The following is a 10,609-nucleotide window of genomic DNA, read 5'->3' as shown; positions in this document are numbered from 1 at the left end:
AAAAAATTTTTTATTTTTTTTCCTTTGGCAGAACTTCGTTATATAATAAAAGAAAACTTCTGACCAAAATTTGTCCAAATCGAAAGGGCTCGATTCCAACTATTGGTCGATTTGACATGAAATGACCCATATATATATATATAAAATCCTTTTTTAAAAAGTTAAAAAGTTTATATCGTTGAAAATATCATAAGTAGACAAAATACAACGTCAATTTCTAATTTTTTTTTTTTTTCTTTTTTTTATTTATAATGAATTAATTTATTTCCCAAAAAATAGGGGTACAAGCGGTCCCCCGTTCCGTTTTACAATCAAACTTAAAATCTAGCTTATCACTAATCTTATAATAACCTTATCCTCTAAATACAACTATTTACAACCTGGCGGGAAAAAAGAAACGGCTGAAGGCCTAAAGAAAAAAACACCGCCCACACAACACACCCATTCCTCCAAACTTCCTCTCTCATACCGTGGACTTCCGCTTCCGCTGCACCTTTCTACCTTTAGCTCTCCCCCTTTCCCTCCCTTAACTTCTCTATCTCCACCAACCAACCCTCTCTTTGTCCATTATCCCCCAGCACCTCCTCTCTCATCTCTTGCCGCCCTCTTTCTACCCCAAAACCTGAGCACAGTTCCCATATGTGTTCCCACGATTCTTCCTCACAGCCACAAATCTCGCAGTTCCTATTTTCCCTACTTTCCCAGTACCAGCCGCCATTAAGCCCATCTCCTAACCTAAATTTTGCCACCCTTTTCCATCTATCCTCCGACCAACCTTTGCTTAAATATCCTGGGATTCCTCGTTTTTTAATTAACAAACTTGTAATCCCTATTACTCTTGGAAAATACAATCCGTTCCCATCGTTCCCTTTCTTGTCTCCTCCTTTCTAAACTTACCTGCTCATCCCCTCTCATTAATCCTTTTTCTCACTTCCTTTCTATTTCCTTTATCTCCCATCCTCTAGCTTAAAAAAATTCTTTCCTCTCTGCTTCCCAGCCTTCTAAACCTCTTCCTGCGTTTATCCTTTTTCTCATTTCCATTTTACACCTCCATGGTGGCAGATCCCCTCCCCCTTCTTCTATCCTTTCCTCGTAACTCCATGCTCTCAACCCTGCTCTTCCCTCCAATAGATCCCTTTATAACTCTTCCCTCACCAAATATCCCGCTACTCTTCTTGACACCCCCAGTACCCATCGTAAGTATCTTTCCTCTAGTTTTTCCACTTCCTCTCTGCCCTTCCATCCCCAAATTTCTACTCCATAGCTTATCACTGACCATATTAATTTATCAAATATCCACAGTCTTCTGCCCCAATCTTTTCCAAACTTCCTCTTTCCGATTCCCCAGACCTGCCCCAGAATCCTAGCACCTTTCTTGACTCTTTCTTTCACATGCTCTCCTTGATCTCCATTGGCCTTTATCACATACCCTAGATAAATATATTTATTCACCTCTTCAATTTCCTCTCCTTGCCACATCCAAGTCACTTTCTTCCTTCTCCCGCCTCCCTTCCTGCACCTCATGACTTTTGTCTTTTTCACATTTACTTCCAAGCCCTTCTCTTCCACGTACCTCTCCAGAGTTCTAACCATTCCTTTTATTTCGTCCTCGTCTTTTGCCAGTAGAGCTACATCATCTGCGTAAGCTAATGAGTATACCTTCTTGCCCCCCGACAACTCTACCCCTCCCCATCTTCCTTTTTCCAACTCCTCCTCCAGGTTCGCTATAAACAATACGAATAGCAGTGGGCTTAGCGGGCATCCTTGCCTCACACCTTTCTCGGTCCGAAATTTTCTTCCACTATCCTTTCCAACTCTAATTTTTCCCCACGTCTCCTTTAATACCTCTTCGCATCTCTTTACTAGCCCCTCCTTGACTCCTCTCTTCCTTAGCTCTCTACACAACTTTCTTCTGTCCACTGAGTCAAACGCCGCTTTGAAATCTACGTAAAGAACTATCGTTTTACCTTTCTTTTTAGCAATGTCTCTATTGATCAGATAGTTCAGTACGTAGATATTATCCATCGTCCCCCTTCCTCTCCTAAATTCAGCCTGACTCTCCGGTAGTAGCCCCTACTTCCCGGAAGGGGACTTCCGTTTCCGTTGACGCTAAGTAAGGACTGTTAAATTTAGTGTGCAGTTTTTAAGGTGTTGTAAGCGGGCTGTGATAAGGTAGCTTAAATATAGGGTGGTGGAAGTAAGGGTAGTGAAGAGAGGTAGCTTAGAAATAATAAATATAGAAGGGGTGAATTGTATAAGGGTGGTATTTCTGGAGTAAAGGCAGGGAGGTTGAAAGGTTAGGTTTTGCGGGGTTACAGGTAAGGGGTGTGAGGGGACAGAGAGGGGGTCAAGAGGAGTGCGAAGGAAGCGCTAGGCGAGTTACGAGAGATTGGGGAAGCGCAACGCGAGTAGCTGTGGCGGTAGGCAAGGTAGGACTGGGCTGCGGATAAGGAAGTATGTTTAGTGGGGATAACAAACAAGCGGGAAAATTTAAAAACAGGTTCCTAACTGGGAGGACAGGGAGTGTAGGGGACTTAGCAGACGTGGTGATAAGTGGAAAGAGAAAAGATAGAGAAGAAGAGAGTGTGTTGAGACTAAGAGCGGACTGGGAGGACAACGAGGTTTTTAAAAAGAGCAAACTAGTAGGAAGATCAACAGAAAAAAGAAGTGAAATGGAGGCGATTCTCAAAAAACTAGAAGAGCTGGGGGATAGAATTAAGGAGGAATGTGGAAAAGTGAGCAAGAGAGTCTACGAACTGAGGGAGGAAGGGGTAAGGGAGAGAAAGGAGCTAAAAAAGATTTGGATGGAGGGGCAGAAAGCGAACGAAGCGAGAATAAATGAGCTGGAAAAAAGGATGGAAAAGCTAGAAGGGCTAGTGGAGTTAGAAGCCTGGAGATAAACGTGGAAAGGCAGGAAAGAGAGGCAAGAAGGAATAATATTATTGTTAAAGGAGTAGAGATGCAAAGAAATCGGGATTGGAACAAGGAGATCGAGAGAATTTGGCAGAAGATAGGTGTTGAAGGAGGCAGAAGAAGCATGAGGAAGATTGGAGGGATTGACAAGGAAGGAAAGGGTTTAGTGCTGATAGAAATTAAAGAATTAGAGAAAAAAAGAGAGGTTATAGTGGCAAAAAGTAAATTGAAAGGAGAAAAAAGGAGAAGAAAGAAGGATACAAAGGTTGATAATGGAGGAAGCAAGAAGAGAGAGAGTGAATGGAGGAAGAGTAAAAGTGGGATACATGGAGATGTGGGTTAATGACGAGCTGAAGCTATGGAATGAGTCGGGAGAAGGTTGGAAAATGGAAGAAGGAAACGGGTAAAGGAAGTGAGGTGGGGAAAATGGGATCAATAAGAAGGGAGGGGGGAGAATAGACAAAGCAGAAGATAAGAGAGTGTATAAGGTAGGCTTCTGGAATGTAGCAGGAGTAAAAAACAAGGATGAAGACTTCTAGAGGAAGTTGGATGATTCGGATGTTGTGGTATTAATAGAGACCTGGGTGGATAAAAAAGGCTGGGATAGGATAAAACAGAGGTGGAAAAGGGGATTCATATGGGGAATACAGGAAGCAAGGGTGCTGAAAGGAAGAGGAAGAGCGAAAGGAGGAATGTTGGTGGGTGTGAAAGAGAAAATAGAAACAGGTAAAAGAAACATTGTGAACGACGAGGGATGGACAGAGATTGAGGTGAAATTGGGAAAGGAGTGGTGGTGGGTTGTGGGAGTTTATATAAACGGTGATTTAGCGAGGAAAATGGAGTTAATGGGGAGATGGATGGAAGAGGTCAATGAGAGAGTGATTATAGGAGGGGGCTTTAATGCACGGACAGGAAGAGAGGGAGGGCTGATCTCAGCAGAGGGTGAAGAAATCAGGAACTCGAAAGATAAGGTGATAAACAAAGAGGGAAATGAGCTATGTAAATTCTTGAGTGAAAGAGGCTGGGCAATAGCGAATGGGTGTATTAAAGGAGATGAAGATGGAGAATGGACGTTCGTAGGGGAAAGGGGCTGCTCGGTCATTGACCTAATACTTACCAATGATAAGCTGCAGGAAAAGATCACGGAAGTTAAGGTAGAGGAAAGAGTAGAATCGGACCATATGCCAGTGGTGGTAGGAATTGAAGTGACGGGGGGTAGGAACGGGAGAGGAGGAAGAAGAGCTGATAAAGGAGCAGTGAGAGGATTATGGTCGAAAGAAGGCATAAAGAAATTTGAGGAGGAGTTTACAGATGGGACAGAGGAGAAAGAAGCGTGGAAGAAGATTGGCAAGCTCTGAAAGAAAATACGAGAAGGGCAGTGAAGGTGACAGAAAAACTCAGGGAGAAGAAAGTGGGAAAGTCCAGCTGGTGGGATGAAGAGTGCAAGAAGGAAAAAAGGAATTTAAGAAAAACGCTCCAGAAGTTCAGGAATAAGAAAGTAGAAAAGGATGTGTATTTGAGAAAGAAAAAGAGATACAAGAGTCTGTGCGAGGAGAAAAAGAAAGAAGAAAAAGAGAGATGGGAGGAATGGATAAAAAAGATAAGGAGTGAAGAGCAGATATATATATATATGTATATATACGATAATTTAGACAAAAATCGTGCATCTGTACTGGTTTTCTTAGATCTAGCAAAGGCTTTCGATACAGTTAATCATAAAATCTTGCTTGATAAATTGTGGCGCAAAGGAATCAGAGGTCTACCTCATAAATTGATTGTTAATTACCTATCAGGTAGAGAACAATGTGTTAAATTAAATAATTGTTCTAGTGATTATAGAATAGTAAAAATTGGGGTTCCCCAAGGGACCATCTTGGGGCCTCTTCTCTTTATTATGTACATAAATGATATTTTTAATATTCTGCCTCCTAATGCTCTTGTATCATATGCTGATGACACAGTAGTTCTGTGTAGTGGAACTAATTGGTTAGTAGTCTCTGATTGTTTGTCTGATTGGTTGAATAAGCTAGATCAATGGTTAAAAGTCAATCAGTTAACGCTAAATGTTGATAAATCGACATTTATTACTTTTGGTTGTTATACTGACAGTGTGCCTACTAATTTTCATTTGTACATTAAAGATAGAGAGTTGAAAAGAGTTGAAAGTTGTAAATATCTGGGAGTAGTTTTTGATTGCCACATGAAATGGAACAAACATATTTCAGAACTAATGAAAAAACTCAAGTACTTTACCTTCCTCTTTTACAAATTAAGTAATTGGATAAACACATCATTACTGAAAATCATTTATCATGGTCTATTTGAAAGTGTTATAAACTATGGAATTATAGCCTGAGGAGGTGCATATGATAACACATTAAAACCTATTGTAAATCTACAAAATAAAATGTTAAGAAAAATAACAAATTCTGATGATATGTTAGGACCATTGAAGATTAAACAATCTTTCGTTGTACAAGCCTTAACCTATTATTTTTGTGAATGTAAAACTTTGTACTCTGATAGATTAATCAATACAAGATCTAGACAGTTAACATTACCAAAAATTAATAGAACAATAAGTACTAAAAGTGCAATTTATATTGCAATTAAATACTTCAATTTACTTCTTAGTAATCTGAAAGAGCTAAATTATAATAAATGGTTAAGAAAGCATATTGTGAGGTGGATAAGATCAATAATACTTTAACTCATGATAAATTGTATTTATGTAAAAATTTTGTAAAATTATTCTTAATATACTCTGTACACTACTTACTTAGTTAATTTAATATTATGTATTAATTTTTATAAATGTATTATATTTTTCTGGTGTCTATGCACAGGTGCTTCTTGCACCTCTATAGAATGTTTTACCAGAAGTAAATAAATAAAATTAAATTAGATATGGAAAGTTGTAAATGAAGGAAGAAAAAAAAGAAAACCGATCAAAAGAGATATAAGTATGGAAGAATGGGACACATACTTTAAAGTGCTGCTTGGAAGGACAGAAGAGAGGAAATGTAGGATAATGAAGGAGGAAAATGAAGTAAGAGAAAATCGGGAGGAGGAGGAAGGGGATATATCACTAGAGGAGATCAGGGAAGCAGTGAAAAGTTTGAAGGACAATAAAGCCATGGGAGAAGATGGAATCCCGAATGAGGCGTGGAAATATGGAGGGGAGAAGATAGAGAGGGAATTATGAAGAATATGTCAAAGGGTCTGGAAGGGAGAGGGGTGGCCGGAAGATTGGAAGGAAGGGGTAGTGGTGCCTATTGTGAAAAAAGGGGAGGAAAGTAAAGTAGAAGAATACAGAGGAGTCACTTTAACGCAGACGGCGTACAAGGTATATGTGGGAATTTTGGAACAAAGGATGAGGATAGATGTTGAAAAAAGGGGGTAACGTCAATTTCTAATTATTAAAATTTTTTAAGATATAAGCTCATCCTGATTTTACGCTTATCGAGACCTATCATTTAAGTACGCTTCTGTCAAAATGTCTATCATCGAAAACTTAATTAATCAACATTTTTACAAATTTTATTTATTATTATTTAACCACTGCCATGTTAATCGTTGCCAAAGTGGTTGCCATAGCAATGAAAAGCGACAACAATAAAAACGTTACATCAACTTTTTAATAAAGGATTGCCTGCCACATGAAAATCATGTTACTGCCACATGAAAATCATGTTTCTGTCACATGAAAATCATGTTGAAATGTCATTTATGCCTTAGTTATAGGCCCCAAAAACTGTTTTTTTGGTAAATGTAAATCGGTAGAAGCAACCGATTAAAATCGGTAACCTCTACCGATTACCAATCGGTAGCCTCTACCGATTATTTTTTTCAGTGTATCAACTAACAACTCTTTCCTAATATTATACTTGACGGGGAGCAGTTAACAGAATACCAGACTAGCAAGCGAGGGATCGCAAGTTCAAATCCAACAGGCGTCCCCTGATTTTTTCAGTAGAAATCGTTTCTCAAAGTCGTAATGAGCTTCCGAGATAATAATAAACAATGTAAGAATGAAAAAAAATTTTTTTTTAACTTTTTTTTTATTAAAGTTCAATGATATGAAATTTTATAAAATTGTATAAAAGGCTATCATTTTTTATACGAATTTATGAGACCATTTTCGGTATGAAATTTTCTTGAATTTTTTTATCACAAACCGACTGTATACCACTGTTTTACTTTTAAATTATCTGAAATTGCTGGAATGAGAAAATTATTATGTAAATTTGTAATTATTAAATTAAGTTACATAAATTTTAGTGGTAAATGAATTTTTTCTATGTCACATGGATATTTTTATCATATTCCGATCATGTTAATAAAAAAAAATTCCCATGTCACCATTGGAAAAATTCCTATGTTGATATTGGAAAAATTCCTATGTTAACATTGGAAAAATTCCTATGTCACATAAGAATTTTTCCTATGCAAAAATAGGAAAAATCCAAATTTTTTTTTCTCCGTGTGGTACAATATAAAAAAATTTATCTACTGGAGTTTTAAGATTTTTAAATACTTGTTTAAAGATTTAAATATTCTGAGAAATTTTGAGCCGAATGTTTATGTGGGATATGAAATCTACTAGGATATTTTTCTAACTTAACTGCAATGTCGATTAGAGCTCGTTAGCGACTGTCTTAAATAACCAATCTTATACTCATGATAGGATTGTTTTCCCCAAATGGCCTGAAAAAGTATCTCATAATTTTTTGTCTGTGTAAGGTCTGACGCAATTCAATGTTAAATGAAAAGAAATATATGTATTGGTTTTTACAATATTATTTGCTGTTGAAAGAGAATATATCGAAAGTAAAATAGGAAGCTCTCATGTATATTCAGTTTTTCTTTACCTGTTTATAATTCTTTTATCTAGTGAACAAAAGGTGATCGATGATATAAGACTTCGTCTGCACTTTCGAAGGATAAGGACAAAGCAGTAAAGATTTACGAAACTTTCTCCAGCCAACCAATGTATATTGCAAATCGTGTTGCATATCTTACTTAAAATTTTTTTAGTCGTATCTCATTCTTCTCACATATTTTTTTTACATCATACTCACATAAAGTTAAACATAAGAGAGTAAACCTAGACGCTGTTTACATTTGATGGAATTTTATAAAAATAGATTACATGTATGTGAATTAGTTTCCAATAAAAATAATGGAATGATAAATTTGATTGTTGTTATAGGTATGTGTGTTGAAATTATTTAATACAAGTAAGACTTGTATTAAATTACATTTTAATCAAAAAGCTTACATAAAATTCTGAAATTTATATACTTTGAAATCTATTTTATTTAATACGAATATTAATTCATGAGCGATCCAAGTGACAACATGATCTTATGTGCCTATCAAATAAATATCTACCACTAAAGAATGTCGATAGTTTTACTACTCCTACTGGCTGGTAAAACAAGTTAAGTAAGAAACTTTAAGTGATGAATTTGATTGGAAACCGTGAATAATTTTTATCCGTCACATGTGTTTACTGTGAGACAGCTTAATAAATTTAATTGGGAATATGTATTAGTCGGTAGATTTTACAAGTCTACAATTTTCACTTTATATCACATTTTGTCCCATTGTAAATTGTGTTTCTTACACGAAGAAAATTAAATGATTGGGTTTATTATACTAAATTTTTTTCCAATCATCTAGGATGATTAAAACGTTTTTCAATGCAAAAATAGTTAATAATATAATTTTTTTTAATAACAGTTACCATTTTTTTTTAGTAAAAGTTACTATCAGGATGATAACAGTTACTATCAGGATGGTAACATTTACTATCAAGATGATAACATTTACTATCAAGATAGTAATTAATTTTAAAAAATCATTTGTTAACAGTTAATAAAGCTTAATAAATGTAAACAAATCCTTCTATCAGTGTATATATAATAATGATATCTATATATATATTTAAAAAATTATCCATGTATACATAAAATCGCAAAAATGATTCTACGAAATTTTAAAGGTGTTCCGTTGCTTTAGAATGTATAATTATTTCAAAAATCGGAAGTTATTGTTTTCACCCCGTTTTGCAAAAATCGAGTTTTCATCAGATCTCGACGTTTTAAGGTCATAGGAAGCTTCCCTGACCACCCCCGCGATTTTGTCACTATGTTTGTATGTGTGTGTGTGTGTGTGTTTTTTTTTTTTTTTTTTTTTTGTAAAGAGGTACGAAAAAAGATCTTCAAAAGACACCGGTATCGTTAACTCTGCCGCCCATCTTCCGGAAGATATCGATAGTCGGTAGTGTGGAGATTTTTACCCACTAAAAAAAACATTCCTCTTCCCCTCTCCCCTAGATGGTACGGGGAGGACTGGATTGGAACCGCGTTAGCATTACTTCAATCCAGTCGTGCTGCGTCTCACGATGCCTACTCCTGGCTACTGGTCCCTTTCTGCGATTTTGTCTTTCAGGAGGTGCTGTGCATAAACTGCAACAGCTGACCAGTTTTCCTCTTGTTTGATCATATAGGTCACCAGGCTTGAGGGGGAGAGCTTGGTGCCTATGATCTCTTCAGTGCTTCTTCTGTAGTCCTTCCATCGAGCACACTCGAAGAATGTGTGTTCGGCGTCGTCGATTTTATTCGGGCAGTATTTGCACGTTGGTGTGCTGTGCAAACCCATCTTGAAAAGATAGGCATTGAACTGCCCATGTCCCGTCAATAGCTGGGTCAGGAAGAAGTCCGTATCCCCGTGCTTCCGAGAGAGCCAGACGTTGATGTTTGGGATCAGGCGCGCCGTCCATCTGCCTGTCTCTCCCGATGTCCATCGGTCCTGCCACTCTTGCTGCGTTTCCGCCTTTATCCTCGTTCTTGCGTCCTTCATGTTATCATCACTGTCTTTAGCGTCATAGAGTTTTGCTCTTTCGAACGCTAATAGGTCGATGGGCGCGGCTCCTGCAATGACCAATACAGCCGCTTCGGAAACTGTGCGGTAGGCGCAGGCAACCCTGAGAGCGCCTTGCCGCTGTACTGCTGCGATCTTTGCTGGTAGGTCTTCTGCTTTAATGTGTGTGTGTGTGTGTGTGTGTGTGTGTGTGTGTGTGTGTGTGTGTGTGTGTGTGTGTGTGAGTGTGTGTATGTGTGTGTGTGTGTGTGTGTTTTTTTTTTTTAAGGGGGGGGGAATCCTTTTTACGGATTCTAAGCATAGTTGTTTGACCTGGATATGTGGCGACTCGACGCAGTGTCATACTAAAACTCGACGCTAGCGCCCCTACCCACTAAACCCTAAACCCCTTTTCCTCTTTCCCCTAATCCCTCATGGAAACCGCCGTTAGGCATTACTTCGTGAGGGGAGGATCTAGCTACTGCTCTTTCTTCTGGTAGCTAAGGTGTTATTTTACCTTTCTTCTAGTTGTTGTCATTTGCTCTTTTTCTTTCGATGGAACGCAAGTCTATGAAGACTTCTGTTGCAAATGTGCTGATGGTGTTCCAGGAGGCTCTTGATGACAACATTGCTTCTACTATTGTTTCTGGTTGGATTTTCTTCTTTAGGATCATCTCCAGCTCATCTCGCTGTGGGTAAAATCGTGGGCACTCAAAGAAAACGTGCTCCGCGTCTTCATTGATTCCTGGGCAGGACGGGCACTCCGGTAAATCATCATGCTTGAAGCGGTGAAGATACGTCCGAAAACATCTATGTCCTCACAACAACT

This window comes from Cotesia glomerata, linkage group LG2 (genome assembly GCF_020080835.1).
Source record: "Cotesia glomerata isolate CgM1 linkage group LG2, MPM_Cglom_v2.3, whole genome shotgun sequence".
NCBI classification, from domain to species: Eukaryota; Metazoa; Arthropoda; class Insecta; order Hymenoptera; family Braconidae; genus Cotesia; species Cotesia glomerata.
This window is presented reverse-complemented; position numbering follows the sequence as displayed.